The following is a 17,650-nucleotide window of genomic DNA, read 5'->3' as shown; positions in this document are numbered from 1 at the left end:
AGCCTGAATTACAGCGATTTGAGGGGCTGTGGGTTTTTTTTTTTTTAAAGCACCTGATTAGAGCCATAAGCATCAAAGTGACCTGCAAGCGCCATGCTGGACGCTCGCAGGTCACTCAGCTGTGTTAGGCAAGCGAATTTGCGATAACCGACCCCGACAACCAATGGCCAGGGTTGTCGGGAAGAGGCCCTTGTCCTCATCAACATGGGGACAAGGCACCCCCCATGTTTAGGGCACGCGGCCTGGTACGGCCCAGGAGGGGGGGGGCGCTCGCTCGTCCCCCCCTTTCCTGGCCGGCCATGTAGCGTGCTCGGACAAGGGTCTGATGTGGACCTGGGGGGACCCCCACGCCGTTTTTTTTTTTGGCGTTGGGGTTCCCCTTTAAGTCCATACCAGGTGACGGGGCCAGCAACGCTTCCTTCGCTGGCCCCGGTTACCTGGAGACGCGCTCAAAATGAGCGGACTTTTCTCCGGGCGGGAAAAGTCTGTTCATTTTAAAAGTACGGCGGACTGGCACACACACGGCCGGATTGTCCGCCGAAATGTGAGTCCGAAGGAAAGATTGGAGTGCAAAACTACTTTCTAAGTCCGCCGTAATTTTGGGTAAAAAAAGTCCGCCGGAGGCTACACACAGGGGGATTGTCCGCCGGACTTTTCCACCGGATTGTTTGACCATGTGTACGCGGCATAAGTGATCCTGACTGTTCAGCAGAGGGAAACCGCATTATCGGAAACCAGGAAAGGCTGTTTTGCAGTATACCAGTGCTGGACTTGTAGGTGACGTCTCTGGAAGTGCGCCTGAAGCCAGCGTGAACTGCACATGGGCCGGAAGTGACGTCTATTAGGTGGGATGCGTTTCAGAACATCCAATAGGGTCCTTTATGCCGATGGAGATGTGTCTCTGCTGGAACACAGATATAGGGTAAATGTGCGTGACAAGGGGCGGAACGCCAGTAAAGTGGAAATGAATGTTAAACACTAGGCTAATACCAAGAGCTGGCTGTGGAGACTAAAAGATATTTTAAAAAGCATATAAAAACCAGCAGGGAACCACAATAAGGAAGGGGAGCGGTAATAAATTGGAAAAAAACAACAACATATAATAGACTAAAATTCTGCACATTTAACATAAATTACACATAAGAGCCGTGGGACTACAAGTCCAAGTATCAGTAGGGAACCCTCATGTCAGTAATATTAAATGAAGCTTGTTATGCATATAGGGTATGGAACACTGAAATCTGTGTTTATGTTTAGCTCCTCATTGATCCCGCCAGGTGATAAAACATCAAGGGAATAAAACCAGTACGTCTCCCTATGGCACAGTTTCTTGAACTGTTCTGCCAAAGGGAGATCGCTGGGCATGGCCTCAATGACCCACATCTTTAAACCTGTAAAGACAAGAGAAAGAGGCGCCTCTGGGTGTAGACTGTAAAATTCCTATTTAATTCACATGTGGTTAAAAACACTCACATTATATAATAAATTATCAGGCAATGTATAGATTCTATAAACGGAGGGAGAAGAACCTCAATATGTGGTCATCTGCATCCCTTACGCTGGGGAGTCCTGTCGGCGTGTGTCCGCTCCTGGGGGCTATGTTGATATGCAGAGGAGGCCGATGTAAACAGCGCTCGTTCGTCCGAGGCGTGGATTGCACGAGGAACTCCGGGCGACGGGAGATGACGTCACAGGGGATGCGACGCATTTCCTGAGCTGGCAATACCGTGACTGACAGGACGGCTGCGCTCCTTTGTCAAGCTGGCTTTTCTGAATGGATGAGAGGGACCGTAAGGTGCAGGTGGCTCTCAGGCCTCTAAGATACTTCAATATTAGAGCTGAGGAAGTTAATCCTCACAGCATTGGAAGTTCAGCTCATGTGAAGAGGACCTGGCATAACATTTTACACACTAAGATGCAATGGTTGTTGATTTACTAAAACTGAAGAGTGCAAAATCTGGTGTTAGCTTGTTCAATTAAGTTTTGACAAAAAACCTGGAAGCTGATTGGTTTGTATGTAGAGTTGCACCAGATTTTGCACACCTTTAACCAGTTCCCGACCGGCGCACGCCAATGTACGTTGGCAGAATGGCAAGGGCAGGCATATTGGCGTACAGGTACGTCCAATCTTTAATGCCACCCTGCCATCGTGAGCGCGCCGCCGGGGTCGGGACCCCCGTGAGTCCGGTCACCGGTCTCGCGGACTCGATCGCCGCAGGCATACCGGCGATCGTCTCGCGGGGCGGCTGAACAGAGAAATGCCATTGTAAACAGCATTTCCCCATTCTGCCTAGCAACTAGTGACGCTGATCTCTGCTCCATGTGATTGGAGCAGAGATCAGTGTTCACTAAATGAAAGCCCAGTCCCCCACAGTTAGTAACACACCCCTAGGAACACTTAACCCCTACACTGCCACCCACTGGTTAACCCCCTTCACTGCCAGTGTCATTTACACAGGAATCACTGCATTTATATAGCAGCGATTGCTGTATAAATGACAATGGTCCCAAAAATGTGTCAAAAATGTCCGATGTGTCCGCCATAATGTCGTAGTCACAATAAAGATCGCTGATCGCCGACATTACTAGTAAAAAAATAATTATTAATAAAAATGCCATAAAACTATCCCCTATTTTGTAAACGCTATAACTTTTGCGCAAACCAATCAATAATCGCTTATTGCGATTTTTTTTTACCAAAAATACATAGAAGAATACGTATCAGCCTAAACTGGGGGGAAAAAATGTTTTTTTATATATTTTTGGGGGATATTTATTATAACAAAAAGTAAACTTTTTTTTCAAAATTGTCGCTCTATTTTTGTTTATAGCGCAAAAAATAAAAACCGCAGAGGTGATCAAATACCACCAAAAGAAAGCTCTATTTGTGGGAAAAAAAGGACATCAATTTTGTTTGGGAGCCATGTCGCATGACCGCGCAATTGTCAGTTAAAGCGACGCAGTGCCGAATCGCAAAAAGTGGTCTGGTCTTTGACCAGCAAAATGGTCCGGTGGTTAATAAATAAACCCCAATGTTTCTGAACCGCCCATTGTCTTTTTTTTTTTTTTTTTTGAGCGATGGCTGCTCCCAGCAGGATCCCTGTATATTAATAACCTAAATCTTCTTAATTTAAATCCCGGTAAAAAAAATAAACTTCAACTTTAAATTAGATAGTTGTTCTTTACCTGTCAGGTGAACACAAAAGGCAGGACAAAATAGAGACTAACTTGATGATTTTGGCCGTGGCCTGGTTTTCGGTGGTGAAGGCCACAGTTTGTCCAGTCCAGATACGAGCTTGGACCTGAGCGGCTCCCCCCATTTGAACAAATGGGGGAGACTGAATAAACCTGGGGATTAAGGAGTATCACACACGGCGTACTTAGTTCGTCATACAATCCGACCGACAGTCCGTCGTACTTTCGACTGAACGGACTTGACCACACACGGATGCACAAACAGTCCGTCGAAAGCTTGCGCGATGACGTGTACAGCACGTACGACGGGACTAGAAATAGGAAGTCCAATCCTTTCTGGGCATGCGCCATTCTTAGTCCGTCGAACTAGCATACTGATGAGCGGATTGTCCGCTGAAACCAAAGTACGACGGACAGAATTTCGAAAATCCGAAATTCTTAGTACGCCGGACTGCATGCTGAAAAAGTCAGCTGAAGCCCACACACGAGCGGACTGTCCGCTGAAATGTGTTTCGACGGACTAAGTACGCCATATGCCGCGTACACACGGGCGGACTGTATGGCGTACTTAGTCCGTGCTGTACACGTCATCGCGCAAGCTTTCGACGGACTGTTTGTGCATCCGTGTGTGGTCAAGTCCATTCAGTCGAAAGTATGACGGACTGTCCGTCGGATTGTATGACGGACTAAGTACGCCATACAGTCCGCTCGTGTGTACGCGGCAATACAGTCCGCCCGTGTGTACGCGGCATAAGGGACTCCTTCCACATAGACAACCCACTACTGCGGCAGTGTGTATGCTAAGGATTTGGTCGGGGTTCTGTGTCTGAGAGAGGAAGATTAGGGGGCGTCAAACAAAAGATCGTCCCTGGGGAATGATTCTTATTGTAAAGTTGAGCATCCCTAAAGCCCCATACACACTATCAGATTTTTGTCTTCAGATTTACCAAAACCATGTAGTGCAAAGGCCTGCCTGATTGCATACAAATTGAAACTCCTAAGGTTTGACCTCATATTATATGGTTTTGGTAAATCTGAAGGAAAAACTCAGCAGAAAATCTGATAGTGTGTATTTGGCTTAAGAGGGATTGAGGCTGTTTCTTAGTACTCCCCTGAGCATGGATAAACTCTTGAAGGGCTGACCAGATGCGGGTCAGTTTGTCGAGGGGGAGGCTGGCCTGCATAGAGTGGGTGTCCAGGTTGAGTCTTTAATGCCGTGCCAGCAGCAGAGGGATGGTTGGATGGGTAGAAGTTTAAAAGTTTCCGATATATCGGTTTTAGAGAGTCAGGCACCTGTGCCTACTTTGAAAATGGTCTGAATCGCCATGTCTACTGAAGCACATTTTGGGGAGAGTTCCTCTGGAAGAATTTAGGGAATTCAAAGCGAGATGTGGGAAGAATGAGGTGCGGACAGGTCGTACACCCAGCGAATGTTATTCAAAAATGACAAGCCTAATAGGGCTAACTTTCCAGATGTTAAAAGGAGGATTGAGCAAAGGTGTTGATGATGAAGCCTCGGTCAAGTACAGCCTGTAATAGCTGATCTACGGCCTGTTCGTCGGTGGCCGCTGGGCGGAGGTTCCTGTATTTGTGAGTAGTGTGGGGCAGCGTGATGAGGCCGTTATGGAATCCTGCTGTAAAATCTTTGGACAAGGAAGGTGGTTAGTGAAGAAGTGGGGTGAGAGGCGAGGTAAAGCCCCAGCCATGGAACGTCTCTCGGTCTAGTCAATAAAATTTATTTTCTGCCAGGTTGCAGGCCAAAATGAGGAGGGAAGCAAGGTTGAGGTCCTTGCTATCCAAAATTCCTTTCCTGGGAAAATAGTGGAACTCTTCCCTGTCGTACCTGCAAGGGGGGTGTCAGAACCCAGAGTGCGGTCAGGGATGGCCATGGCTGGGTGCCACTCTGGCTTGGATGTTAGCGACTGTGGTGGACAGCGATGACACCCTGGTGTGAGGCTGAAAGATGGTCGAAGGCATGGACTGTGGAGATGCCTGGTGGGTGCTGGGCCCGTCTGTCGCTGGCAAAGGGAAGAGGAGACTGAAGAGACACTATTTGATGGCCGGACACTATACGGCAGAACACCGGCCGATTCCTGGTGGGGGGAGGGGGAGGTGGTCGGCCACCGCCGGCTCCCCTTCCCCCCTCACATGTGCAGAGTACCAGCCGATTCCTGGTGGGGGGAGGGGGAGGTGGTCGGCCGTCGCCGGCTCCCCCTCTCCCCCCACACGTGTTACAGCCTGGCCGTGCCTGCCGTCCACAGTCTCCCCTCAGCTCTCCTGCGGGCAGCCCACCCGGTATTCCCGCCGGGGGTGATCGGCCGTCCTTCACCCACACTCTCCCCGGGGGTCGGTGTGTGGCTGCTAGGGAGCAGAGGGGTGTGCATGTCCGCTCTGTGCTGTCCCGGGCAGGACAGGCAGAGACCAAAGCATGATGACAAAGCAGCAGGGAGCTGCTGGAAAGAGACGGAGAGCTGTCAGGGGCTTCGTGCACAAGCCCTGGGACCTGTGTTAGATGGTCTGGGGCACCAAGGCTTTTAGACTGATGCCAGGAGAGTCCCCTTGTAGTATTTTGGCTACATCTGCTGCCCCATACCAGCTTGTGCTTTGGAAGCATAGAAGGACAACTTATGTTTTTCCACTTTTTATTGCCCCTATTAAAGTTGTTGGTCCCCCTCCTGAGCTCCACGTGGTGGGCCGCCCCCCCTCTTGAGCTCCATGTGGTGGGTCTCCCCACCCCCCCTCCTGAGCTCCATGTGGTGGGTCTCCCCACGCCCCCCCCTCCTGAGCTCCACGTACTGGGTCTCCCCCCCCCTGAGCTCCACGTGGTGGGTCTCCCCACCCCCCCTCCTGAGCTCCACGTGGTGGGTCTCCCCACCCCCCCTCCTGAGCTCCACGTGGTGGGTCTCCCCCCCTCCTGAGCTCCATGTGGTGGGTCTCCCCACCCCCCCTCCTGAGCTCCACGTGGTGAAACTCCCCCCCCCTCCTGAGCTCCACGTGGTGGGTCCCCCCCCCTGAGCTCCACGTGGTGGGTCCCCCCCCCTGAGCTCCACGTGGTGGGCCTCCTGAGCTCCACGTGGTGGGCTCCCCCCCGCCTGTGCTCCACATGGTGGGCTCCTCCCCCCCACCCGCATGTTCTCCACATGGTGGGTTCCTCCCCCCCACCCGCCTGAGCTCCACGTGGCGGGTCTCCCCACCCGCCTGAGCTCCACGTGGCGGGTCTCCCCACCCGCCTGAGCTCCATGTGACATTTCTGTCACAGCGCTCAGTGTAGCATTTCTGTCGCAGCGTTTCTGTTTCAGCGTTTCTGTCTCAGCGTTTTGTCTCAGCGTTCTATCCAGCTTTTCCGTCACGGCGTTCTGTGCGGCATTTCCGTCACGCCGTTCTGTGCGGCTTTTCCGTCACGGCGTTCTGTGCGGCATTTCCATCACGGCGTTTTGTGCGGCTTTTCCATCACGGCCTTCTGTGCGGCTTTTCCGTCATGGCGTTCTGCGCTGCATTTCCGTCACAGCTTTCTGCGCTGCATTTCCATCACAGCGTTCTGCGCTGCATCTCCTGTCAGCGGTCTGTCCAGCATTATTGTCATAGCGGCTGTCCAGCATTACTGTCATAGCGGTCTGTCCAGTTTTTCAGTCATAGCGTTCTGTCCATCATGTCTGGCATAGCGTTTCTGCCCCTGGATGCCTGTCATAGCGTTCTGCCCCGGCATGTCTGTCGTAGCTTTCTGCCCCAGGACTTCTGTCATAGCGTTCTGCCCCTGGACTGCTGTCATAGCGTTCTGCCCCTGGACTTCTGTCTGCCCCTGGACCACTGTCATAGCGTTTCTGCCCCTGGACTGCTGTCATAGCGTTCTGCCCCTGGACTGCTGTGGCTTTCTGAACCAGGATTTCTGTCATGGCGTTTCTGTACCAAGATTTCTGTCATGGCGTTCTGTACCAGGACTTCTGTTATGGCGTTCTGCTTTCTGTCATGGCATTCTGAACCAGGATTTCTGTCCTTGCATTTCTGTCTCAGCATTCAGTCGTGTTTTTGGGCTTTGCATTTCTGGGCAGGATTCTGCTGTTGCGTCGCTGTCTCAGTTTTTCTGTTATAGCATTTCTGGCCCCCGGATTTCTGGCATTTCATTTATGCCTCAGCGTTTCAGTCTTGGTTGTTGCTGTCATTGCGTTTTGCCTCTGGTTCTGTCACTACGTTTTGGCATCAGCATTGAGTTTCAGCGTTTTCTGTCAAGGTGTTTTTTCATCATGGCATGTTGTGTTTCTGTCTCAGCGTTTTCTGTCTCAGCGTTTTCTGTCTGCCTGTCATGGTATTTCAGACTTGGTGTTCAGTCTCAGAGTTTCTCAGAGGGGCGTTGTTCACTCATGGCATACTCTGGTAGTCGTTCGTCTTTGTTGATTGTCATGTCCCATCATGTCTGTCATGTTTCGTACCTGGGTCAGGTAGCTAGGGCTCACACGTCAGGATCTGTCACGTCTACAGATCCATACGGGCTGAGGTTTCGTTATTAATTGATTGTTGTCCACAATCTTCTCGCCCGTATACCATACGTCATACATTGCATGTTCATTTACCACATCTATACGATTACCCTCCATTGCCTGTGGGTGCACCAGCCCCGAGTTTTCAGTTAATTACCTGTCTCTGCACTGCAGGTTACTCGGGCTCACTTACCACCTACAGGTGGGTGGGGGGTTCCGTCCGTCAGGTTCTTTTACGCGCAGTGGTCTTGACTTTTCTGCTCATATTTAATTCCTAGTTAGACAGGGGGTATTGTTGTTCTCATGTCTGGTTGTCTGTCATTTCTCTAGTTTGTGTTTCAGGTTGGGCCGTCTTGGCATCCATACCGATATCATCCATGCTTGCTATCACTTCCTTCAGCCCGGCCGTTGTTGAGGGCTAGTTGATTGGTGCTGATGTCTTTTCACCACTGGGCTCACCCTTGGGTCAGAAGCAGTAAAAAAAAAAAAAAAATTCCTTCAGTTGATGTCCTGTTGTGTTGAGGCCCTGGTTACTGCCCAGGGATGTATAGTCTCTCTCAGGGTATTTGTTAAGCCACGTCCCCGTGACGGTCCTTGGGGGGTAGGTTGGGCAGATGTCATAATGGTTTTGGATTCCACTCTTGGCTCTGATCTTGTTTAAACGTATTGCCTGGAGTTCCACTTAGGGACATTCAGTCCAGTCGTCTTTTCCGATCCCCAGCTTGTTCCAAGTAGGGGGGGCTTGGGTATGTCTGTATCATGCCATGGGGACTATTTCCCCGGGAGGGATGTCTGGCCCTCCTTGGTTCAGGATTCTGTCCCAGCTTTTGGGTTCAGGCTGTAGCATGACCCGATCGTATCCGGTGGGACCTGGGTCCTGCGTCCGGTATGGTTTCTCCAGGTTGACAGTATTATTGCCATGGTGCATGGGCCTTATCCGCTTACTCCATCACATCCATCAGGTTTCCAGCTTTTCACACTCCTACTAGTGGTCTTTTTGTCACTCACCCTCTTGGGGGGGGGGGGGGGATGTCTCTGGGCTATTTCACTGGTGGTCTTTGGGGTATTTCGCCTTCTTTTGCAGGGGTTTCCTCGGGCCAGGCCTTGTTCCTTTCCCCTCTCGTATCCTCTCATTTCACAAGCAGTTCATTCTCAGGTCTGGGTGTCTCGGGCATCCGGCTCAATTCAATCTTTCAGGGGATGTTCAGTTGGGTTCAGGGTAGTGTCACAGGTTCGTTGGGGGGTTCCTTCTCATCGCCAGATCAGGAATCGGTGTGTTCTTTGCCACTGCGAACACTTTCCGGTTACTTGCTGGATACGTACTGCTGCCGTCCGGGAGCACACCTTTATCCGTGATGGTTCATTACCTTCCCTTCTTCACCTAAATTTTGTGTCTTTTGCCCTCTTCTCAGGCATACTGACCAACTAGGCCAAGGCACACCTCAGGCCTTGTTTCTTAGGAGTATCGCATTTCCCGCTTGAAGACTCTGACTGCAAGTTGTAAGGCTGGCCGCAGGTAGGAGGAGCCTGAGAGGGCTATTTAAACCTCCTCCTCTGTCAGGGCCAGTGTCGTTAGGTTTTCTGGGTTCCCACCCACCCGTTCCCCAGTTTCATACATTCTCATAGTATTTTGTTCTTATTCTTACATTCAGGGTATGCCCTCTTCTCAGGCATACTGACCAGCTAGGCCAAGGCACACCTCAGGCCTTGTTTCTTTGGAGTATCGCATTTCCCGCTTGAAGACTCTGACTACAAGTGACTAGCATGGTCTATGGTTCCTCCCCACGCAGAGTCCAATTTTCTCTGCTTTCTTGTTTTCTACCTCCCTTATGAAGTTGCAACTCATCTTCCAGTGGCACACATTCACGGCTATTCAGCATCTACCAGTGGTACATGTTCATGGCCACTCGTTCGCATGTCTGTCTTCCTCTTTTAGGTCAGTTGGGTGCCAGCAAACTGGTGTTCCAATGCAAATTCCAGACTTTCCTTGGCCCTCCCCTCCACCTCTAGTGCTGTCCAGGCCATGCCGGTGGCCTCCCCAGGTTTACAAGGTGGGACGGCCTGTCCTGTCACTGGGGGGTGGGCAGATCTGCAAAGGACAAGTTCTCAAGCGTTCAAGCTGCTACCTATTGAGCCTCTCTCTAGCAGTGGCATGGCATCAAATGAAAGGCTTATTCAACTTCACCACGAAACTGACTTTCGGTTCTAAAAGCAGTCTGTGGCTGTTCAACACTCCCACTCAGTCCCTTACATGGATCCTGTCTTATCAAGAGCAGTGCCAGAAAGTCATCCACTACCTTGATGACTTCCTGCTGATTGAACAACCCGGTGAGCCCATGTTAGTATTTGGCAAGCTCAATGTGCCCATAGCAGAGCAAAAAGTGGAAGGACCGGCACAGTCCATCACCTTCCTAGGCATCACTCTTGACACTCACTCCATGCAAGCTAGCCTACCCCCAAACAAGTTGGTCCAGATTAGGTCGGTCATTCACGCCTTCACCCTTTCGCAAGGGTGTACCAAGACACAGCTACAGTCCCTGTAATGCCCCGTACACACGAGCGGACTTTTCGACATCCAAACTCCGACGGACTGAGTCCGGCGGACTATCCGATCGTGTGTGGGCTGCAACGGACTTTAGCGAAGCTAAAGTCTGACGGACTTTAGAAATGAAGCATGCTTTAAATTTTCCCGACGGAACTCCGCCGGACCCGGTCCCCTTTGAAAAATCCGCTCGTGTGTGTGCTACTCCGACGGACTAAAACCGACGCTAGGGCAGCTATTGGCTACTGTCTAGGAACTTCCTACGTCGAATCCAGTCGTACGTCATCACGTTCGACTCCGTCGGAGTTTGGTGTGATGGTGTGTGGTCAAGTCCGTTCGGTCGAAAAGTCCGCCAGAACTCCGTCGGAACTCCGGCGGAACTCCGGCGGAACTCCTTTGGAGGTCTGTCAGACTTAATCCCTCTCGTGTGTACGGGGCATTAGGGATGCTCAATTTTGCCAATGAGGATTGTTCCTCATGGGAGATCCTTCATTTCACGCCTCCTGGTTTCCTCTTTCAGGCATAGGTCCCAGATCAAGTCATCAGGCTGAACCAAGCAGCAATAGCTGGTCTGGCAATGTGGAACAAGTTCCTTGCAAACTGGAACAGCATATCCATGATTATTCCTTTGGCATCGGCTTCGTCACATCACATAGTCTTGGACACTGCAGCCTTCACAGGCTTTACTGCAATTTTTGCCCCTCATTGGTTCACAGGACCGTGACCACAAGAGATCCTCCTGATCCCTGGGTTTAGTCAGTCGTTCTCCCTTTTCAAACTGTTCAGGTGTGGCCCCAGACCTGAGCTGCTGCCATGATAGGCAGCAGCTCAGGTCTGGGGCCACACCTGGAGAAGACAGACAGTGGTCTTTTCCACAGACTACCTAGCCACGACCGACCAAAATTATCAACAAAGGTAGGTCCAAGTCCCCAGCCATCTTGTCCTTCCTACGCAGGCTGGTGCAGTTGTCTCTTCAGAATAAATTCAATGTGTACATCCCTGTCGCAATGTCGCAGCAAATGTACCATCCCGCCTTAACTTCACATTGTTTCTGTAGAAACCCGGAGTCAACCTGACCACTTTTCCTATCTTGCTCGCAGCTGACAATGGGCTAAATGTACACCTTCACAACGTGACCCATCTCATTAACCAGTCCTTGTCACGCAACACACTGAAGGCCTATCACACCGCCAGGAACGCCTACTGCAGGTTTCTAGCCTCGTACCCCAGGTCTGCGACAGGAAACATCAAGCACATCCTAGCCCTCGTGTCGTTTTGTCACACACAACTGGCTTTGTCCCACAACACCATCAGGCTGTACTTGGCTGGCATCCATCATTTTCTGGCCTTACTTGACCACGGAAAGCCTACCTTGTCCACAGCACACGCAGTCAACGCCATACTAGATGGCATCCAGAAGCATCAGCCAGTACACAATAGCAAATGCTTACCCATTTCAAGTGCTGCGTTCAGGGATATGTCAGCCATTCTTTCATGTTCCTTATTCAGGTTACTACCCAGCCTGGTCATCCAAGCGGCTATCTACCTAGCCTTCTACAGTGTCCTACGGCCGAGAGAGTTCACCTATAGTGGCCCCAGTTACCAGGTTGTCACATTGCTTGCTTTCAAGACCACTTCATTCTACACCTGGCAGTGTCTAAACCCAACAGTCTGGCATGGGGATGATGTCAAGCTCTTTCAGACCCACAATGTCTCGTGTCCAGTCCTCGACCGGTTATTGACACATCTGCCCAGCCAGTCTGACTCCAGACCATTGTTACTTTTCCCTAACAGCCCTTCGAGTACTATCCAGTTCATCAGACATGCAAATCGCTGTAGCTGTACAGTGGCCGTTTTAAGAAGTATAGTGGGCAGGTATGCACTGCTGAAGAGCTGATGCGCGTGTCCAGCAGCCGCAATGTCCATTGGGCACACGCAATCGCTCCTGCTAGAAAGAGGATCTGTGTGTGTAAACACTGAAATCCAAGTTCTCACAGGGGAGAGGAGACAGATCATGTGTTCCTAGTATATAGTGATAGAAAAGGGGATTTGGGACTTTAAATGAGGTTCAAGACATGGTGGGGGTATGTTTAAAAAAAATCACATGTTTATTAACATGGAAAGTGTATAAATGTAAATATATGGGCATAAATGTACATATATAGCATGGTCATAAGAGACACATAATCATATCAACTTGGAAACTCATGACAATATGGCAATACATATCTCTAACATGGTACATCAAGGATACAAATGATATCAACTTAAAAGCACCGCCATTCCCCGTTGGTCTAGGAAGGAGGGGCAGTGTGAGCGAGAGAGAGCCAGCCGGCTCGTTACTGTATATACACGCTTGTATATGGCTGAAATTGTGAGTTTGCAATCTTTGTTTTATATTGTTTACATAAAAGTTTTATATGGAGTTACGCTATGGGAGCCTTTCTGTTTTATCTCATTACATAATCATATCAACTTGGAAACTCATGACAATATGGCAATACATATCTCTAACATGGTACATCAAGGATACAAATGATATCAACTTAAAAGCACATGACAAATAACGAAAATTCGTGAGCAATTCCCAGGAAACCATATACATGTATACACAAATTCTAGAAGCAGCACAATGCATAGAAATGGCATAGCGTGGGTGGATAAAAGCACGGTAACTTAAGGGACAAACGATTTGGTTGGTTGCTGGTGATGGTGTCTGTCGGCATCCTAGATTTCCGATGCGTTTCGTGTTAGTACACTCATCAGGGGCGGATGCTCCCAAATATCCAAGGAGATTGGAATATATTAGATGTAACACTAAGCATGACAAGCAAGAGTAAATCAGCCCGTTCTAAGTACTTACAGTGGTGTGAAAAAGTGTTTGCCCCCCCTTCCTCATTTCCTGTTCCTTTGCATGTTTGTCACACTTAAGTGTTTCGGAACATCAAACCAATTTAAACAATAGTCAAGGACAACACAAGTAAACACAAAATGCAATTTGTAAATAAAGGTGTTTATTATTAAAGGTGAAAAAAAATCCAAACCATCATGGCCCTGTGTGAAAAAGTGATTGCCCCCCTTGTTAAAACATACTATAACTGTGGTTGTCCACACCTGAGTTCAATTTCTCTAGCCACACCCAGGCATGATTATTGCCACACCTGTTCACAATCAAGGCATCACTTAAATAGGAGCTGCTTGACACAGTAAGGTCCACCAGAAGATCCTTAAAAGCTATACATCATGCCGAGACCCAAAGAAATTCAGGACCAATTGAGAAAGAAAGTAATTGAGATCTATCAGTCTGGAAAGGGTTATAAAGCCATTTCCAAAGCTTTGGGAATCCAGCGAACCACAGTGAGAGCCATTATCCACAAATGGCAAAGACATGGAACAGTGGTGAACCTTCCCAGGAGTGGCCGGCCGCCCAAAATTACCCCAAGAGCGCAGCGACGACTCATCCAAGAGGTCACAAAAGACCCCACAACAACGTCCAAGGAACTGCAGGCCTCACTTGCCTCAGTTAAGGTCAGCGTTCATGCCTCCACCATCAGGAAAAGACTGGGCAAAAATGGCCTGCATGGCAGAGTTCCAAGGAGAAAACCACTGCTGAGCAAAAAGAACATCAAAGCTCGTCTCAATTTCTCCACAACACATCTTGATAATCCCCAAGACTTTTGGGACAACATTCTGTGGACCGATGAGACAAAAGTGGAACTCTTTGGAAGGTGTGTGTCCAAGTATATCTGGCGTAGAAGGAACACTGCATTTCATAAAAAGAACATTATACCAACAGTAAAATATGGTGGTGGTAGTGTGATGGTCTGGGGCTGTTTTGCTGCTTCAGGACCTGGAAGACTTGCCGTGATAAAAGGAACTATGAATTCTGCTGTCTACCAAGAGATCCTGAAGGAGAATGTCCGACCATCTGTTCGTGTCCTCAAGCTGAAACGAACTTGGGTTCTGCAGCAGGACAATGAGCCCCGGGCCCAGACGGTCTCTCATTAGTGTATTTCAAAACATTTCCAGACATACTGAAGCCCCATTTTCTGTCGGCCTTCCGATCCTTTGCGTCCACCTCGCAAGCCCCCTCTCAATTGTTTGAAGCTCATATCACGGTAATACCGAAAGAAGACAAAGACCCCTCCCTAGTAATGAATTACCGCCCCATATCGCTCATTAACGTAGATGTTAAGATCTATGCCAAAATTCTAGCAAACCGTCTATTGCCCCTCCTCCCATCCCTGATATCCCTAGATCAGGTTGGATTTATTCCAGGAAGAGAAGGTAGAGACAACACTACTAAAGCATTGAATATTCATCATTGGTTAACCTCCACCAGTAAACAGGGTTTTTTCTTGTCATTGGATGCCGAGAAGGCGTTTGACAGGGTGGCCTGGGATTACATTGACTCGGTCCTCTTGGCTGTTGGACTACCAGATATCTTTCTATCTTATATAAGAGCACTGTATTCTCAGCCGACGGCCAGGGTCCGGGTCAACGGCCATCTGTCAAACGCCTTCCGGCTCCACAATGGTACCAGACAGGGGTGCCCACTCTCACCCTTACTCTTTGTCCTTACTCTAGAACCCCTTCTTAATAAAATCAGACTTAATCCGGACATTAATGGCATAACTATTAACAGCCACACATATAAAGTAGCAGCATTCGCTGATGATCTCCTCCTCTTCCTAACCAACCCACATATCTCTATTCCTAACCTTCTAAGTGACTTAGAGCTATTCCAGACCATGTCGAACCTTAAAATAAATTGTTCAAAGTCTAATGCTCTGAACATCACCCTCCCTGCAGCGACGGTATCGCAATGTCAAACCAACTTCCCCTTCAATTGGGCCAAGTATTCAATCACCTATTTAGGGATTAAAATACCAGTAATCCTCTCGAACCTCTTTAAAGAAAACTTTATCCCGGCATTGCAGGAAACCAAAGCAGATTTTAAGAAATGGAGATCTCTTAACATAGCTTGGTTTGGCAGGGCAGCTCTTCTTAAAATGACGATTCTACCTCGTTTTCTCTACTTATTGCAAACCATCCCGATACACATTCCGGCTTCCTTTTTCCAATCCTTCAGACAAGCTTGTTCGTCTTTCATCTGGCAGCACAAACGGCCGAGAATTCAATACACACGGCTTACCCTACCAAAATCTAAAGGCGGAATTGCACTTCCCGACTTACGGCGATATTATTGGGCAACACATCTAGCTAGAATTGTGGACTGGAATATCCACCAAAAAGTGAAAGACTGGGTCACGCTGGAGCACTCTTTTACTTCCCTACCCCTAAGATCTATGCCTTGGCTACATCCACGCCATGTGCATATTCAAGTCAGACAACATCCCCTAATAGGACCCACATTACATATTCTTCATCATACGTTAAAGACGATATACCCGCACCCTTGGCGCAGTCCTCTCACACCATTACGAGGCAACCCAGACTTCCCCCCTGGTCTTAGTGACAAATTCCTATTTGATATCTGGCCTCACAAAGATCTATATGCCAAACAATTTTTTACCCATAGGGGTAGTTTCAGACCCCTTGCAGACCTAAATACTATGACAACGCCAAACCACATCTCTCATTGGACATATAGGCAACTCCATCATTTCCTGGTCGGACAAAACATTTCCCATCACTACTCGAGAAATCTGAATCCTTTAGAGGACTTATGCTCGCAACATTTACCTCAAAGACACCTTATCTCTATACTCTATTTATTTCTCTTCAAGGACGACTCAGCGTTCTCCAGTAAGACTTTCTCCTCTTGGGAGAGGGACTTGGGTATCAAATTCTCTGAATCGGAATGGGAAACTATCTGTACTTACATACACAAAGGCTCCCTTAATGTAGCCATCCAAGAGTGCGGATACAAAATTCTCTCCAAATGGTACAGAACCCCATCATTGCTACACAAGTTTTCTAATACTGTCCCAGACATTTGCTGGCACTGTGGCATGGAGGAGGGAACCATGCTTCACATATGGTGGTCGTGTCCTTCCCTCCAAATTTTTTGGAGGTCGGTTCACGACACCATTGCTGCAGTAACTGCTTGTCACAATGACTTTCCCCCTGCCACTTATCTACTCCACCATACCAAGATCCCCAAAAGACGCTACCTTAAATCCCTTAACATGATCATGATCAATGCAGCTAAACAGTGTATACCGTGTCACTGGCGCTCATCGTCCGTCCCGACTTTGGCGGAATGGTTCCGCAGACTGAACAATATTGAAACCTTTGAGGAACTGATCAGTATCTCCAATGAAACTGTATCTAAATTTGCGGCAATCTGGCACGATTGGCAACGCTTCAAACTTACTGACGCTTATTCTCCTCATCCTGACTAATTGTATCCCATACAAAACCATATATCTCTCTGTCAGTATATTCCTTCCACCTCAGCAGGGTCATTCCCTTCCACCCCCTTTTTCATACCTGTGAACCTCCCTACATTGACTCATTATCCATTACTTCTCTAGGTAAATTCCGATAACTCCTTTTACCGGACAAACACATCCTACTAGTAAACCAACACCGATTAGAAAAGCAGTCCTAATGTACTTTATTGTATTCTTAAGAATTGGTTCCACGATCTGTAATATTGCCTAGTTCACTGTTTTATTCTGTACGCTCCTACATGTAATCTTCTACATTGCTATGAGAACTTTGATATGATACCTTCATTGGAAAATGTTCTATGTATGTTTATATTACATCAATAAAATTTTGTGGAAAAAAAAAAAAAAAAGATCCTAAACACACCAGCAAGTCCACCACCGAATGGCTGAAGAAAAACAAAATGAAGACTTTTGAGTGGCCTAGCCAAAGTCCTGACCTGAATCCTATTGAGATGTTGTGGTATGACCTTAAAAAGGCCGTTCATGCTCGAAAACCCTCTAATGTAACTGAATTAGGACAATTCTGCAAAGATGAGTGGGCCAAAATTCCTCCAGGACACTGTAAAAGCCTCATTGCACGTTATCGCAAACGCTTGGTTGCAGTTGTTGCTGCTAAGGGTGGCCCAACCAGTTATTAGGTTTAGGGGGCAATCACTTTTTCACACAGGGCCATGATGGTTTGGATTTTTTTCACCTTTAATAATAAACACCTTCATTTACAAATTGCATTTTGTGTTTACTTGTGTTGTCCTTGACTATTGTTTAAATTGGTTTGATGTCCCGAAACACTTAAGTGTGACAAACATGCAAAGGAACAGGAAATGAGGAAGGGGGCAAACACTTTTTCACACCACTGTACATATGAAAAGTAGATGATGGGGATATGTTACATGTGGAACCAGAGCCAAACCAAAGGGTGTCCGTCCCGGAAGCTGGGTTATAAAGTGGTGCTGCGTGTAGCTGAGGCGTAGTGCACAGAGCTTCCCAAAGAGAAGATGGGCACTCTACAACCTGCGCCA

This window comes from Lithobates pipiens, unplaced genomic scaffold (assembly GCF_037356315.1).
Source record: "Lithobates pipiens isolate NorthernLeopardFrog02 unplaced genomic scaffold, aLitPip1_a1.2 Scaffold_27, whole genome shotgun sequence".
Lineage (NCBI taxonomy): Eukaryota > Metazoa > Chordata > Amphibia > Anura > Ranidae > Lithobates > Lithobates pipiens.
Note: the sequence above shows the minus strand (reverse complement) of the source record.